We start from the raw sequence: 17599 nt of genomic DNA on the forward strand, positions 1-17599 counted from the left end.
AGGGTTCCAGAGGTGGCATTAATATTTATAGGGGATCCATAGACAGTATTAATATTTACAGGGGATCCAGAGACGTTACTAATATTTACAGTGGATCAAGAGACGGCACAAATATTTACACAGGATCCAGAGTCGGTACTAATATTTACAGGGATCCAGAGACATTACTAATATTTACAGGGAACCAGAAGAAGCACAAATATTTAAAGGGGATCCAGAGACGGCACAAATATTTACAGGGATCCAGAGATGGCATTAATATTTACAGGGGATCTAGAAACTGTACTAATATTTACAGGGGATCCAGAGATGGTATTAATATTTACAGGGGATCCAGAGGCGGTACTAATATTTACAGGGCATCCAGAGACGGTACTAATATTTACAGGGATCCAGACACAGTACTAATATTTACAGGGGATCCAGAGATGGCACAAATATTTACAGGGATCCAGAGATGGTACTCATATTTTCAGGGAATCCAGAGACAGTACTAATATTTACAGGGATCCAGAGACTTAACTAATAATTACAGGGTATCCAGAGACGTAACTAATATTTACAGGGGATCCAGAGACTGCACAAATATGTACAGGGATCCAGAGATGGTCCTAATATTTACAGGGGATCCAGAGATGGTACCTATATTTAGAGGGATCCAGAGATGGTATTAATATTTACAGGGGATCCATAGGCAGTAGTAATATTTACAGGGGTCCAGAGACGGTACTAATATTTACAGGGGATCCAGAGACGTTACAAATATTTACAGTGGATCCAGAGACGGCACAAATATTTACACAGGACCATGTGTCGGCACTAATATTTACAGGGATCCAGAGAGAGTAGTAATATTTACAGGGATCCTGAGACAGTACTAATATTTACAGGGATACAGAGACAGTACTAGTATTTACAGGGAACCCAGAGACAGTACTAATATTTACAGGGTATCCAGAGACTGTACTAATAATTACAGGGGATTCAGAGACTGTACTAACATTTACAGGGTTCCAGAGACATTACTAATATTTACAGGGGATCCAGAGACAGAACGAATATTTACAGCGAATCCAGGGACTCTACTAATATTTACAGGGGATCCAGAGACTGTACTAATATTTACAGGGATCCAGAATTGGTACTAATATTTACAGGGATCCAGAGAAGGTATTAATATTTATCGGGGATGCAGTGACAGTACTAATATTTACAGGGATCCAGAAAGAGCACAAATATTTACAGGGACCAAGAGACAGTACTAATATTTACTGGGGATCCAGAGACGGTACTAATATTTAAACAGGATCCAGAGTCGGTACTAATATTTACAGGGGATCCAGAGACGGCACAAATATTTACAGGGATACTGAGACGGTTCAAATATTTACAGGGGATCCAGAGACGGTACAAATATTTACAGGGGATCCAGAGACGGTACTCATATTTACAGGGATCCAGAGACAGTACTAATATTTACAGGGTATCCAGAGACGTTGCTAATATTTACAGGGGATCAAGAGACAGTGCTAATATTTACAGGGATCCAGAGACATAACTAATATTTACTGCGAATCCAGAGACTGCACTAATATTTACAGGGATCCAGAGATGGTATTAATATTTACACAGGATCCAGAGTCGGCACTAATATTTACAGGGATCCAGACACAGTACTAATATTTACAGGGGATCCAGAGACGGCACAAATATTTACAGGGATCCAGACACAGTACTAATATTTACAGGGGATCCAGAGACGGCACAAATATTTACAGGGATCCAGAGATGGTACTAATATTTAGAGGGTATCCAGAGACGTTACCAATATTTACAGGGGATCCAGAGAGGGCAGAAATATTTACAAGGATCCAGAGATGGTGCTAATATTTACAGGTGAGCCAGAGATGGTACTAATAAATGCAAGGATCCAGAGATGGTATTAATAATTACAGGGGATCCATGGACAGTAGTAATATTTCAGGGGTCCAGAGACGGTACTAATATTTACAGGGGATCCAGAGACGTTACTAATATTTGCAGTGGATCTAGAGACGGCTTAAATATTTACACAGCATCCAGATTCGGTACTAATATTTACAGAGATCCAGAGATAGTACTAATATTTACAGGAATCCAGAGACAGTACTGATATTTACAGGGATCCAGAGACAGTACTAGTAATTACAGGGAATCCAGAGACAGTATTAATATTGACAGGGAATCCAGAGACTGTACTAATAATTACACGGGATCCAGAGACTGTACTAATAATTACAGGGGATCCAGAGTCTGTTCTAATATTTACTGGGATCCAGAGACAGTACTAATATTTGCAGGGATCCAGAGACATAATTGATATTTACAGCGAATCCAGAGACTCTACTAATAATTGCAGGGGATCCAGAGACTGTACTAATATTTAGAGTGGATCCAGAGATGGTACTAATATTTGCACAGGATCCAGAGTCGGTACTAATATTTACATTTGATCCAGAGACGGCACAAATATTTACAGGGATCCAGAGACGGTACTAATATTTACAGGGGATCCAGAGACGGTAGTAATATTTACAGGGATCCATAGACAGTACTCATATTTACAGTGGATCCAGAGACGGCACAATATTTACAGGGGATCCAGAGACGCCTCAAATATTTACAGGGATCCACAGACGGTACTAATATTTACAGGGGATCCAGAGACGGCACTAATATTTACCGGGATCCAGAGACGGTACTAATAGTTACAGGGGATCCAGAGACGGCACAAATATTTACAGGGATCCAGACACAGTACTAATATTTACAGGGGATCCAGAGACGGCACAAATATTTACAGGGATCCAGAGATGGTACTAATATTTAGAGGGTATCCAGAGACGTTACCAATATTTACAGGGGATCCAGAGAGGGCAGAAATATTTACAAGGATCCAGAGATGGTGCTAATATTTACAGGTGAGCCAGAGATGGTACTAATAAATGCAAGGATCCAGAGATGGTATTAATAATTACAGGGGATCCATGGACAGTAGTAATATTTCAGGGGTCCAGAGACGGTACTAATATTTACAGGGGATCCAGAGACGTTACTAATATTTGCAGTGGATCTAGAGACGGCTTAAATATTTACACAGCATCCAGATTCGGTACTAATATTTACAGAGATCCAGAGATAGTACTAATATTTACAGGAATCCAGAGACAGTACTGATATTTACAGGGATCCAGAGACAGTACTAGTAATTACAGGGAATCCAGAGACAGTATTAATATTGACAGGGAATCCAGAGACTGTACTAATAATTACACGGGATCCAGAGACTGTACTAATAATTACAGGGGATCCAGAGTCTGTTCTAATATTTACTGGGATCCAGAGACAGTACTAATATTTGCAGGGATCCAGAGACATAATTGATATTTACAGCGAATCCAGAGACTCTACTAATAATTGCAGGGGATCCAGAGACTGTACTAATATTTAGAGTGGATCCAGAGATGGTACTAATATTTGCACAGGATCCAGAGTCGGTACTAATATTTACATTTGATCCAGAGACGGCACAAATATTTACAGGGATCCAGAGACGGTACTAATATTTACAGGGGATCCAGAGACGGCACAATATTTACAGTGGGTCCAGAGACGGCACAAATATTTACAGGGATCCAGAGACGGTACTAATATTTACAGGGGATCCAGAGACGGTAGTAATATTTACAGGGATCCATAGACAGTACTCATATTTACAGTGGATCCAGAGACGGCACAATATTTACAGGGGATCCAGAGACGCCTCAAATATTTACAGGGATCCACAGACGGTACTAATATTTACAGGGGATCCAGAGACGGCACTAATATTTTCAGGGGATCCAGAGACGGCACAAATATTTACAGGGATCCAGAGATGGTACTAATATTTACTGCGAATCCAGAGACTGCACCAATATTTACAGGGATCCAGAGATGGTATTAATATTTACACAGGATTCAGAGTCGGTACTAATATTTACAGGGGAACCAGAGACGGCACAAATATTTACCGGGATCCAGAGACGGTACTAATAGTTACAGGGGATCCAGAGACGGCACAAATATTTACAGGGATCCAGACACAGTACTAATATTTACAGGGGATCCAGAGACGGCACAAATATTTACAGGGATCCAGAGATGGTACTAATATTTAGAGGGTATCCAGAGACGTTACCAGTATTTACAGGGGATCCAGAGAGGGCAGAAATATTTACAAGGATCCAGAGATGGTGCTAATATTTACAGGTGAGCCAGAGATGGTACTAATAAATGCAAGGATCCAGACATGGTATTAATAATTACAGGGGATCCATGGACAGTAGTAATATTTCAGGGGTCCAGAGACGGTACTAATATTTACAGTGGATCCAGAGACGTTACTAATATTTGCAGTGGATCTAGAGACGGCTTAAATATTTACACAGCATCCAGATTCGGTACTAATATTTACAGAGATCCAGAGATAGTACTAATATTTACAGAAATCCAGAGACAGTACTGATATTTACAGGGATCCAGAGACAGTACTAGTAATTACAGGGAATCCAGAGACAGTATTAATATTGACAGGGAATCCAGAGACTGTACTAATAATTACACGGGATCCAGAGACTGTACTAATAATTACAGGGGATCCAGAGTCTGTTCTAATATTTACTGGGATCCAGAGACAGTACTAATATTTGCAGGGATCCAGAGACATAATTGATATTTACAGCGAATCCAGAGACTCTACTAATAATTGCAGGGGATCCAGAGACTGTACTAATATTTAGAGGGGATCCAGAGATGGTACTAATATTTACACAGGATCCAGAGTCGGTACTAATATTTACATTTGATCCAGAGACAGCACAAATATTTACAGGGATCCAGAGACGGCACAATATTTACAGTGGGTCCAGAGAGGGCACAAATATTTACAGGGATCCAGAGACGGTACCAATATTTACAGGGGATCCAGAGACGTTACCAATATTTACAGTGGATCTAGAGACGGCACAAATATTTGCACAGGATCCAGAGTCGGTACTAATATTTACAGGGTATCCAGTCACGTTACTAGTATTTCCAGGGGTCCAGAGACGGCACAAATATTTACAGGGATCCAGAGATGGTATTAATATTTACAGGGGATCTGGAGACGGCACCAATATTTACAGGGTTCCAGAGGTGGCATTAATATTTATAGGGGATCCATAGACAGTATTAATATTTACAGGGGATCCAGAGACGTTACTAATATTTACAGTGGATCAAGAGACGGCACATATATTTACACAGGATCCAGAGTCGGTACTAATATTTACAGGGATCCAGAGACATTACTAATATTTACAGGGAACCAGAAGAAGCACAAATATTTAAAGGGGATCCAGAGATGGCACAAATATTTACAGGGATCCAGAGATGGCATTAATATTTACAGGGGATCTAGAAACTGTACTAATATTTACAGGGGATCCAGAGATGGTATTAATATTTACAGGGGATCCAGAGGCGGTACTAATATTTACAGGGATCCAGACACAGTACTAATATTTACAGGGGATCCAGAGACAGTACTAATATTTACAGGGGACCCGGAGAGCGTACTGATATTTACAGGGTATCCAGAGACGTTACTAATATTTACAGGGGATCCAGAGATGGCACAAATATTTACAGGGATCCAGAGATGGTACTCATATTTTCAGGGAATCCAGAGACAGTACTAATATTTACAGGGATCCAGAGACATAACTAATAATTACAGGGTATCCAGAGACGTAACTAATATTTACAGGGGATCCAGAGACGGCACAAATATGTACAGGGATCCAGAGATGGTACTAATATTTACAGGGGATCCAGAGATGGTACCAATATTTAGAGGGATCCAGAGATGGTATTAATATTTACAGGGGATCCATAGGCAGTAGTAATATTTACAGGGGTCCAGAGACGGTACTAATATTTACAGGGGATCCAGAGACGTTACAAATATTTACAGTGGATCCAGAGACGGCACAAATATTTACACAGGACCATGTGTCGGCACTAATATTTACAGGGATCCAGAGAGAGCAGTAATATTTACAGGGATCCTGAGACAGTACTAATATTTAGAGGGATACAGAGACAGTACTAGTATTTACAGGGAACCCAGAGACAGTACTAATATTTACAGGGTATCCAGAGACTGTACTAATAATTACAGGGGATTCAGAGACTGTACTAACATTTACAGGGTTCCAGAGACATTACTAATATTTACAGGGGATCCAGAGACAGAACGAATATTTACAGCGAATCCAGAGACTCTACTAATATTTACAGGGGATCCAGAGACTGTACTAATATTTACAGGGATCCAGAATTGGTACTAATATTTACAGGGATCCAGAGAAGGTATTAATATTTATCGGGGATGCAGTGACAGTACTAATATTTACAGGGTATCCAGAGACGTTGCTAATATTTACAGGGGATCAAGAGACAGTGCTAATATTTACAGGGATCCGGAGACATAACTAATATTTACTGCGAATCCAGAGACTGCACTAATATTTACAGGGATCCAGAGATGGTATTAATATTTACACAGGATCCAGAGTCGGCACTAATATTTACAGGGGAACCAGAGACGGCACAAATATTTACCGGGATCCAGAGACGGTACTAATAGTTACAGGGGATCCAGAGACGGCACAAATATTTACAGGGATCCAGACACAGTACTAATATTTACAGGGGATCCAGAGACGGCACAAATATTTACAGGGATCCAGAGATGGTACTAATATTTAGAGGGTATCCAGAGACGTTACCAATATTTACAGGGGATCCAGAGAGGGCAGAAATATTTACAAGGATCCAGAGATGGTGCTAATATTTACAGGTGAGCCAGAGATGGTACTAATAAATGCAAGGATCCAGAGATGGTATTAATAATTACAGGGGATCCATGGACAGTAGTAATATTTCAGGGGTCCAGAGACGGTACTAATATTTACAGGGGATCCAGAGACGTTACTAATATTTGCAGTGGATCTAGAGACGGCTTAAATATTTACACAGCATCCAGATTCGGTACTAATATTTACAGAGATCCAGAGATAGTACTAATATTTACAGGAATCCAGAGACAGTACTGATATTTACAGGGATCCAGAGACAGTACTAGTAATTACAGGGAATCCAGAGACAGTATTAATATTGACAGGGAATCCAGAGACTGTACTAATAATTACACGGGATCCAGAGACTGTACTAATAATTACAGGGGATCCAGAGTCTGTTCTAATATTTACTGGGATCCAGAGACAGTACTAATATTTGCAGGGATCCAGAGACATAATTGATATTTACAGCGAATCCAGAGACTCTACTAATAATTGCAGGGGATCCAGAGACTGTACTAATATTTAGAGTGGATCCAGAGATGGTACTAATATTTACACAGGATCCAGAGTCGGTACTAATATTTACATTTGATCCAGAGACGGCACAAATATTTACAGGGATCCAGAGACGGTACTAATATTTACAGGGGATCCAGAGACGGCACAATATTTACAGTGGGTCCAGAGACGGCACAAATATTTACAGGGATCCAGAGACGGTACTAATATTTACAGGGGATCCAGAGACGGCACTAATATTTACAGGGGATACAGAGACGGTGCTAATATTTGCAGGGAAACGGAGACAGTATTCATATTTAGAGCGGATCCGGAGAGCGTACGAATATTTGCAGGGATCCAGAGACATAATTGATATTTACAGCGAATCCAGAGACTCTACAAATAATTACAGGGGATCCAGAGACATTACTAATATTTAGAGTGGATCCAGAGATGGTACTAATATTTACACAGGATCCATAGTCGGTACTAATATTTACATTTGATCCAGAGACGGCACAAATATTTACAGGGATCCAGAGACGGTACTAATATTTACAGGGGATCCAGAGACGGTAGTAATATTTACAGGGATCCATAGACAGTACTCATATTTAGAGTGGATCCAGAGACGGCACAATATTTACAGGGGATCCAGAGACGCCTCAAATATTTACAGGGATCCACAGACGGTACTAATATTTACAGGGGATCCAGAGACGGCACTAATATTTTCAGGGGATCCAGAGACGGCACAAATATTTACAGGGATCCAGAGATGGTACTAATATTTACTGCGAATCCAGAGACTGCACTAATATTTACAGGGATCCAGAGATGGTATTAATATTTGCACAGGATTCAGAGTCGGTACTAATATTTACAGGGGAACCAGAGACGGCACAAATATTTACCGGGATCCAGAGACGGTACTAATAGTTACAGGGGATCCAGAGACGGCACAAATATTTACAGGGATCCAGACACAGTACGAATATTTACAGGGGATCCAGAGACGGCACAACTATTTACAGGGATCCAGAGATGGTACTAATATTTAGAGGGTATCCAGAGACGTTACCAATATTTACAGGGGATCCAGAGAGGGCAGAAATATTTACAAGGATCCAGAGATGGTGCTAATATTTACAGGTGAGCCAGAGATGGTACTAATAAATGCAAGGATCCAGACATGGTATTAATAATTACAGGGGATCCATGGACAGTAGTAATGTTTCAGGGGTCCAGAGACGGTACTAATATTTACAGGGGATCCAGAGACGTTACTAATATTTGCAGTGGATCTAGAGACGGCTTAAATATTTACACAGCATCCAGATTCGGTACTAATATTTACAGAGATCCAGAGATGGTACTAATATTTACAGGAATCCAGAGACAGTACTGATATTTACAGGGATCCAGAGACAGTACTCGTAATTACAGGGAATCCAGAGACAGTATTAATATTGACAGGGAATCCAGAGACTGTACTAATAATTACACGGGATCCAGAGACTGTACTAATAATTACAGGGGATCCAGAGTCTGTTCTAATATTTACTGGGATCCAGAGACAGTACTAATATTTGCAGGGATCCAGAGACATAATTGATATTTACAGCGAATCCAGAGACTCTACTAATAATTGCAGGGGATCCAGAGACTGTACTAATATTTAGAGTGGATCCAGAGATGGTACTAATATTTACACAGGATCCAGAGTCGGTACTAATATTTACATTTGATCCAGAGACGGCACAAATATTTACAGGGATCCAGAGACGGTACTAATATTTACAGGGGATCCAGAGACGGCACAATATTTACAGTGGGTCCAGAGACGGCACAAATATTTACAGGGATCCAGAGACGGTACTAATATTTACAGGGGATCCAGAGACGGCACTAATATTTACAGGGGATACAGAGACGGTGCTAATATTTGCAGGGAAACAGAGACAGTATTCATATTTAGAGCGGATCCGGAGAGCGTACTAATATTTGCAGGGATCCAGAGACATAATTGATATTTACAGCGAATCCAGAGACTCTACAAATAATTACAGGGGATCCAGAGACATTACTAATATTTAGAGGGGATCCAGAGATGGTACTAATATTTACACAGGATCCATAGTCGGTACTAATATTTACATTTGATCCAGAGACGGCACAAATATTTACAGGGATCCAGAGACGGTACTAATATTTACAGTGGATCCAGAGACGGCACAAATATTTACAGGGATCCATAGACAGTACTCATATTTACAGTGGATCCAGAGACGGCACAATATTTACAGGGGATCCAGAGACGCCTCAAATATTTACAGGGATCCACAGACGGTACTAATATTTACAGGGGATCCAGAGACGGCACTAATATTTTCAGGGGATCCAGAGACGGCACAAATATTTACAGGGATCCAGAGATGGTACTAATATTTACTGCGAATCCAGAGACTGCACTAATATTTACAGGGATCCAGAGATGGTATTAATATTTACACAGGATTCAGAGTCGGTACTAATATTTACAGGGGAACCAGAGACGGCACAAATATTTACCGGGATCCAGAGACGGTACTAATAGTTACAGGGGATCCAGAGACGGCACAAATATTTACAGGGATCCAGACACAGTACGAATATTTACAGGGGATCCAGAGACGGCACAACTATTTACAGGGATCCAGAGATGGTACTAATATTTAGAGGGTATCCAGAGACGTTACCAATATTTACAGGGGATCCAGAGAGGGCAGAAATATTTACAAGGATCCAGAGATGGTGCTAATATTTACAGGTGAGCCAGAGATGGTACTAATAAATGCAAGGATCCAGAGATGGTATTAATAATTACAGGGGATCCATGGACAGTAGTAATATTTCAGGGGTCCAGAGACGGTACTAATATTTACAGGGGATCCAGAGACGTTACTAATATTTGCAGTGGATCTAGAGACGGCTTAAATATTTACACAGCATCCAGATTCGGTACTAATATTTACAGAGATCCAGAGATAGTACTAATATTTACAGGAATCCAGAGACAGTACTGATATTTACAGGGATCCAGAGACAGTACTAGTAATTACAGGGAATCCAGAGACAGTATTAATATTGACAGGGAATCCAGAGACTGTACTAATAATTACACGGGATCCAGAGACTGTACTAATAATTACAGGGGATCCAGAGTCTGTTCTAATATTTACTGGGATCCAGAGACAGTACTAATATTTGCAGGGATCCAGAGACATAATTGATATTTACAGCGAATCCAGAGACTCTACTAATAATTGCAGGGGATCCAGAGACTGTACTAATATTTAGAGTGGATCCAGAGATGGTACTAATATTTACACAGGATCCAGAGTCGGTACTAATATTTACATTTGATCCAGAGACGGCACAAATATTTACAGGGATCCAGAGACGGTACTAATATTTACAGGGGATCCAGAGACGGCACAATATTTACAGTGGGTCCAGAGACGGCACAAATATTTACAGGGATCCAGAGACGGTACTAATATTTACAGGGGATCCAGAGACGGCACTAATATTTACAGGGGATACAGAGACGGTGCTAATATTTGCAGGGAAACAGAGACAGTACTCATATTTAGAGCGGATCCGGAGAGCGTACTAATATTTGCAGGGATCCAGAGACATAATTGATATTTACAGCGAATCCAGAGACTCTACAAATAATTACAGGGGATCCAGAGACATTACTAATATTTAGAGGGGATCCAGAGATGGTACTAATATTTACACAGGATCCATAGTCGGTACTAATATTTACATTTGATCCAGAGACGGCACAAATATTTACAGGGATCCAGAGACGGTACTAATATTTACAGGGGATCCAGAGACGGTAGTAATATTTACAGGGATCCATAGACAGTACTCATATTTACAGTGGATCCAGAGACGGCACAATATTTACAGGGGGTCCAGAGACGCCTCAAATATTTACAGGGATCCACAGACGGTACTAATATTTACAGGGGATCCAGAGACGGTAGTAATATTTACAGGGATCCATAGACAGTACTCATATTTACAGTGGATCCAGAGACGGCACAATATTTACAGGGGATCCAGAGACGCCTCAAATATTTACACGGATCCACAGACGGTACCAATATTTACAGGGTTCCAGAGACATTACTAATATTTACAGGGGATCCAGAGACAGAACGAATATTTACAGCGAATCCAGAGACTCTACTAATATTTACAGGGGATCCAGAGACTGTACTAATATTTACAGGGATCCAGAATTGGTACTAATATTTACAGGGATCCAGAGAAGGTATTAATATTTATCGGGGATGCAGTGACAGTACTAATATTTACAGGGATCCAGAAAGAGCACAAATATTTACAGGGACCAAGAGACAGTACTAATATTTACTGGGGATCCAGAGACGGTACTAATATTTAAACAGGATCCAGAGTCGGTACTAATATTTACAGGGGATCCAGAGACGGCACAAATATTTGCAGGGATACTGAGACGGTTCAAATATTTACAGGGGATCCAGAGACGGTACAAATATTTACAGGGGATCCAGAGACGGTACTCATATTTACAGGGATCCAGAGACAGTACTAATATTTACAGGGTATCCAGAGACGTTGCTAATATTTACAGGGGATCAAGAGACAGTGCTAATATTTACAGGGATCCGAAGACATAACTAATATTTACTGCGAATCCAGAGACTGCACTAATATTTACAGGGATCCAGAGATGGTATTAATATTTACACAGGATCCAGAGTCGGCACTAATATTTACAGGGGATCCAGAGACGGCACAATATTTACAGTGGGTCCAGAGACGGCACAAATATTTACAGGGATCCAGAGACGGTACTAATATTTACAGGGGATCCAGAGACGGCACTAATATTTACAGGGGATACAGAGACGGTGCTAATATTTGCAGGGAAACAGAGACAGTACTCATATTTAGAGCGGATCCGGAGAGCGTACTAATATTTGCAGGGATCCAGAGACATAATTGATATTTACAGCGAATCCAGAGACTCTACAAATAATTACAGGGGATCCAGAGACATTACTAATATTTAGAGGGGATCCAGAGATGGTACTAATATTTACACAGGATCCATAGTCGGTACTAATATTTACATTTGATCCAGAGACGGCACAAATATTTACAGGGATCCAGAGACGGTACTAATATTTACAGGGGATCCAGAGACGGCAGTAATATTTACAGGGATCCATAGACAGTACTCATATTTACAGTGGATCCAGAGACGGCACAATATTTACAGGGGATCCAGAGACGCCTCAAATATTTACAGGGATCCACAGACGGTACTAATATTTACAGGGGATCCAGAGACGGCACTAATATTTTCAGGGGATCAAGAGACGGCACAAATATTTACAGGGATCCAGAGATGGTACTAATATTTACAGGGGATCCAGAGATGGTACTAATATTTATAGGGATCCAGAGATGTTGTTAATATTTACAGCGTATCCATAGACAGTCATAATATTTACAGGGGATCCAGAGACGTTACTAATATTTACAAGGATCCAGAGACAGTACTAATATTTACAGGGATCTAGAGACAGTACAATATTTACAGGGAATCCAGAGACAGTACTAATATTTGCAGGGAATACAGAGACTGTACTAATAATTACAAGGGATCCAGAGACTTTACTAATATTTACAGGGATCCAGAGACATAACTAATATTTACAGCGAATCCAGAGACTGTACTAATATTTACAGGTGATCCAGAGAATGTGCTAATATTTACAGGAATCCAGAGATGGTATTAATATTTACTGGGGATCCAGTGACCGTTTTAATATTTACAGGGATCCATAAAGAGCACAAATATTACAGGGACCCAGAGACAGTACTAATATTTACAGGGGATCCAGAGACGGTACTAATATTTAAACAGGATCCAGAGTCGGTACTAATATTTACAGGGGATCCAGAGACGGCACAAATATTTACAGGGATACTGAGACGGTTCAAATATTTACAGGGGATCCAGAGACGGTACAAATATTTACAGGGGATCCAGTGACGGTACTCATATTTACAGGGATCCAGAGACAGTACTAATATTTACAGGGTATCCAGAGACGTTGTTAATATTTACAGGGGATCAAGAGACAGTGCTAATATTTACAGGGATCCAGAGACATAACTAATATTTACTGCGAATCCAGAGACTGCACTAATATTTACAGGGATCCAGAGATGGTATTAATATTTACACAGGATCCAGAGTCGGCACTAATATTTACAGGGGAACCAGAGACGGCACAAATATTTACCGGGATCCAGAGACGGTACTAATAGTTACAGGGGATCCAGAGACGGCACAAATATTTACAGGGATCCAGACACAGTACTAATATTTACAGGGGATCCAGAGACGGCACAAATATTTACAGGGATCCAGAGATGGTACTAATATTTAGAGGGTATCCAGAGACGTTACCAATATTTACAGGGGATCCAGAGAGGGCAGAGATATTTACAAGGATCCAGAGATGGTGCTAATATTTACAGGTGAGCCAGAGATGGTACTCATAAATGCAAGGATCCAGAGATGGTATTAATAATTACAGGGGATCCATGGACAGTAGTAATATTTCAGGGGTCCAGAGACGGTACTAATATTTACAGGGGATCCAGAGACGTTACTAATATTTGCAGTGGATCTAGAGACGGCTTAAATATTTACACAGCATCCAGATTCGGTACTAATATTTACAGAGATCCAGAGATAGTACTAATATTTACAGGAATCCAGAGACAGTACTGATATTTACAGGGATCCAGAGACAGTACTAGTAATTACAGGGAATCCAGAGACAGTATTAATATTGACAGGGAATCCAGAGACTGTACTAATAATTACACGGGATCCAGAGACTGTACTAATAATTACAGGGGATCCAGAGTCTGTTCTAATATTTACTGGGATCCAGAGACAGTACTAATATTTGCAGGGATCCAGAGACATAATTGATATTTACAGCGAATCCAGAGACTCTACTAATAATTGCAGGGGATCCAGAGACTGTACTAATATTTAGAGTGGATCCAGAGATGGTACTAATATTTACACAGGATCCAGAGTCGGTACTAATATTTACATTTGATCCAGAGACGGCACAAATATTTACAGGGATCCAGAGACGGTACTAATATTTACACGGGATCCAGAGACGGCACAATATTTACAGTGGGTCCAGAGACGGCACAAATATTTACAGGGATCCAGAGACGGTACTAATATTTACAGGGGATCCAGAGACGGCACTAATATTTACAGGGGATACAGAGACGGTGCTAATATTTGCAGGGAAACAGAGACAGTACTCATATTTAGAGCGGATCCGGAGAGCGTACTAATATTTGCAGGGATCCAGAGACATAATTGATATTTACAGCGAATCCAGAGACTCTACAAATAATTACAGGGGATCCAGAGACATTACTAATATTTAGAGGGGATCCAGAGATGGTACTAATATTTACACAGGATCCAAAGTCGGTACTAATATTTACATTTGATCCAGAGACGGCACAAATATTTACAGGGATCCAGAGACGGTACTAATATTTACAGGGGATCCAGAGACGGGAGTAATATTTACAGGGATCCATAGACAGTACTCATATTTACAGTGGATCCAGAGACGGCACAATATTTACAGGGGATCCAGAGACGCCTCAAATATTTACAGGGATCCACAGACGGTACTAATATTTACAGGGGATCCAGAGACGGCACTAATATTTTCAGGGGATCCAGAGACGGCACAAATATTTACAGGGATCCAGAGATGGTACTAATATTTACTGCGAATCCAGAGACTGCACCAATATTTACAGGGATCCAGAGATGGTATTAATATTTACACAGGATTCAGAGTCGGTACTAATATTTTCAGGGGAACCAGAGACGGCACAAATATTTACCGGGATCCAGAGACGGTACTAATAGTTACAGGGGATCCAGAGACGGCACAAATATTTACAGGGATCCAGACACAGTACTGATATTTACAGGGGATCCAGAGACGGCACAACTATTTACAGGGATCCAGAGATGGTACTAATATTTAGAGGGTATCCAGAGACGTTACCAATATTTACAGGGGATCCAGAGAGGGCAGAAATATTTACAAGGATCCAGAGATGGTGCTAATATTTACAGGTAAGCCAGAGATGGTACTAATAAATGCAAGGATCCAGAGATGGTATTAATAATTACAGGGGATCCATGGACAGTAGTAATATTTCAGGGGTCCAGAGACGGTACTAATATTTACAGGGGATCCAGAGACGTTACTAATATTTGCAGTGGATCTAGAGACGGCTTAAATATTTACACAGCATCCAGATTCGGTACTAATATTTACAGAGATCCAGAGATAGTACTAATATTTACAGGAATCCAGAGACAGTACTGATATTTACAGGGATCCAGAGACAGTACTAGTAATTACAGGGAATCCAGAGACAGTATTAATATTGACAGGGAATCCAGAGACTGTACTAATAATTACACGGGATCCAGAGACTGTACTAATAATTACAGGGGATCCAGAGTCTGTTCTAATATTTACTGGGATCCAGAGACAGTACTAATATTTGCAGGGATCCAGAGACATAATTGATATTTACAGCGAATCCAGAGACTCTACTAATAATTGCAGGGGATCCAGAGACTGTACTAATATTTAGAGGGGATCCAGAGATGGTACTAATATTTACACAGGATCCAGAGTCGGTACTAATATTTACATTTGATCCAGAGACGGCACAAATATTTACAGGGATCCAGAGACGGTACTAATATTTACAGGGGATCCAGAGACGGCACAATATTTACAGTGGGTCCAGAGACGGCACAAATATTTACAGGGATCCAGAGACGGTACTAATATTTACAGGGGATCCAGAGACGGCACTAATATTTACAGGGGATACAGAGACGGTGCTAATATTTGCAGGGAAACAGAGACAGTACTCATATTTAGAGCGGATCCGGAGAGCGTACTAATATTTGCAGGGATCCAGAGACATAATTGATATTTACAGCGAATCCAGAGACTCTACAAATAATTACAGGGGATCCAGAGACATTACTAATATTTAGAGGGGATCCAGAGATGGTACTGATATTTACACAGGATCCATAGTCGGTACTAATATTTACATTTGATCCAGAGACGGCACAAATATTTACAGGGATCCAGAGACGGTACTAATATTTACAGGGGATCCAGAGACGGTAGTAATATTTACAGGGATCCATAGACAGTACTCATATTTACAGTGGATCCAGAGACGGCACAATATTTACAGGGGATCCAGAGACGCCTCAAATATTTACAGGGATCCAGAGACGGTACTAATATTTACAGGGATCCAGGCACAGTACTAATATTTACAGGGGATCCAGAGACGGCACAAATATTTACAGGGATCCAGAGATGGTACTAATATTTAGAGGGTATCCAGAGACGTTACCAATATTTACAGGGGATCCAGAGAGGGCAGAGATATTTACAAGGATCCAGAGATGGTGCTAATATTTACAGGTGAGCCAGAGATGGTACTCATAAATGCAAGGATCCAGAGATGGTATTAATAATTACAGGGGATCCATGGACAGTAGTAATATTTCAGGGGTCCAGAGACGGTACTAATATTTACAGGGGATCCAGAGACGTTACTAATATTTGCAGTGGATGTAGAGACGGCTTAAATATTTACACAGCATCCAGATTCGGTACTAATATTTACAGAGATCCAGAGATAGTACTAATATTTACAGGAATCCAGAGACAGTACTGATATTTACAGGGAATCCAGAGACAGTATTAATATTGACAGGGAATCCAGAGACTGCACTAATAATTACACGGGATCCAGAGACTGTACTAATAATTACAGGGGATCCAGAGTCTGTTCTAATATTTACTGGGATCCAGAGACAGTACTAATATTTGCAGGGATCCAGAGACATAATTGATATTTACAGCGAATCCAGAGACTCTACTAATAATTGCAGGGGATCCAGAGACTGTACTAATATTTAGAGTGGATCCAGAGATGGTACTAATATT

This window comes from Heptranchias perlo, unplaced genomic scaffold (genome assembly GCF_035084215.1).
Source record: "Heptranchias perlo isolate sHepPer1 unplaced genomic scaffold, sHepPer1.hap1 HAP1_SCAFFOLD_88, whole genome shotgun sequence".
NCBI lineage: Eukaryota > Metazoa > Chordata > Chondrichthyes > Hexanchiformes > Hexanchidae > Heptranchias > Heptranchias perlo.